The sequence below is a fragment of the Canis lupus genome, chromosome 10 (assembly GCF_048164855.1).
Source record: "Canis lupus baileyi chromosome 10, mCanLup2.hap1, whole genome shotgun sequence".
Lineage (NCBI taxonomy): Eukaryota > Metazoa > Chordata > Mammalia > Carnivora > Canidae > Canis > Canis lupus.
Window position 1 is genome coordinate 58,061,076 of NC_132847.1, and position 2,079 is coordinate 58,063,154.

A 2,079-nucleotide genomic window follows, 5' to 3' on the forward strand; every position below is an offset into this window, starting at 1 on the left:
CACCCCCGTGGCCCTAGGCCTGGAGCAGAGCTGCCCCAGCCAAAGCATAGATGCGGGAGTGGGAAAAAAAATAGATGTTAATTGTTGGATGCCACTGAGTTTTGAAGTGGTTCATTATACAGCATTAGTGTGGCAGCAGCTAATACCCTGTTCCACTGTGGGGCTGAAACTCAGAGAGGAAGTGCATGTAGATGAAATTCCCTCACCTGCTATTCGGGGGAATTAAAAAATATTGGGCTGGTGCTCTGAGGCCCTCAGAGAAGTCCACCTTTGGTGCGGCCTGGGAGTGGTGATGCAGCACTGCCCAGAAATGGGCAGAGGAAGTGCCCCTGGCTTTGTACGTGATTCTTGGATAAAGATCAAGGAATTCCCACCACGTCCAGTAGGGGGTAAGGAACATCTGGGAGAGCTATTTAGTTTATATAGTTTAGAGATTCATGCAGGGGTGCTCTAAAGGGCAGGCCCTCGGGATCTCAGGCTACAGAAAGTCTTCAGTTATCCTCCTGATCACATAGGACCGGCCACCCTGGGGAAGACGCCAGCACAGGGTGCCCTATGGTATAAGGACATAACCATGGTGGAGAATAAATATGTGTTGTTTTAAGCCATTAAATGTGTGGTGATTTGTTACAGCAGCAGCAATAGAAAACAAACACAAGGGGTGCCTGGGTGGCTCCTTTGGTTGAACATCTGACTCTTGATTTTGGCTCCAGTTGTGATCTCAGGGTCGTGAGATCGAACCCCACATCAGGCTCCACACGCAGTGAGGAGGCTGCTTGCCCCTCTCCCTCTGCTCCTCACCCTGCTCTCTCTCTCTCTCTTTCTCTAAAGTAAATAAATAAATGAGATCTTTTTTTTTTTAAGAAAACCCAAACTGGAAGCAATGTAATGATCCAACAGTAGAGGATTGACTGAAGAATCTTGTTTTTGTAAAGAAATGACAGAGACGGTTCCTAAATCTGCACCTCTGCAGGAGGCCGCAGCCAGACCCGTGCTGGAAAGCATGTTTTGCAACTAGTGTGACAATGATGCCACTTTTTGGAGCCCTCAGGGCAGGACGCATCAAAGTGAGGATGTGATGGGAACTGCCAAACAAGGCTCAGCCACAGTTGGTCTCAAATCAAAACCCCATGCAGTGTTGGTTGCATTGAAGAGAGCACAGTCAGAGCTTGCGGCCCATCAGAAGAAAATTCTCCATGTTGATAACCATATTGGTATCTCAGTTGCGGGACTTACTGCTGTTGCTAGACCGTTATGTAATTTTATGCACCAGGAGTGTTTGGATTCCAGATTTGTATTTGACAGACCTCTTCCTGTGTCTCGTCTTGTATCTCTAATTGGAAGCAAGACCCAGATACCGACACAACGATATGGCCGGAGACCATATGGCGTTGGCCTGCTTATTGCTGGTTATGATGATACGGGCTCTCACATTTTGCAAATCTGTCCATCTGCCAACTATTTTGACTGTAGAGCCATGTCCATTGGAGCCCGTTCTCAATCAGCTCGTACTTACTTGGAGAGACATATGTCTGGGTTTATGGAATGCAATATGAATGAACTGGTTAAACATGGTCTGCGTGCCTTACAAGAGACACTTCCTGCGGAACAGGACTTAACTACAAAGAATGTTTCCTTTGGAATTGTTGCTAAAGAATCGGGGTTTATGACTGATGATGAGGGTGATGTATCTCCATTCCTGGAAGGTCTTGAAGAAAGGCCACAGAGAAAAGCACAGCCTGCTCAACCTGCTGATGCACCTGCAGAAAAGGCTGATGAACCAATGCAACATTAAGTCACAAACCAGTCTATATGTGTATTATTAAATACGTAAGAATGCAGGAGTCCATACTGATGACAATAATCTATGCTTTGAACCAGAAGATTCAGTGTGGTCTTATGGTATGTTTTAGGAATCAGTCCAGAGGTGTTATTCCCAAACAACTTGTCTGAAACCATATAATGGTGTGCATTTTTCTTTGAGAGGGCCTATATAATCATTTCCTAGAAAGTATAGTTATCTGTACTAATGTTTTTATATGAAGAACATAGTGTCGTTGTGGTTTTGAAGACAATTAT

General features: G+C 45.2%; 1 pseudogene; it reads left to right on the plus strand.

The window, feature by feature from the left end:
- Positions 1–1,003: 1,003 nt before the first annotated feature.
- On the plus strand, positions 1,004–2,079 carry LOC140640980 (proteasome subunit alpha type-1 pseudogene; annotated as a pseudogene).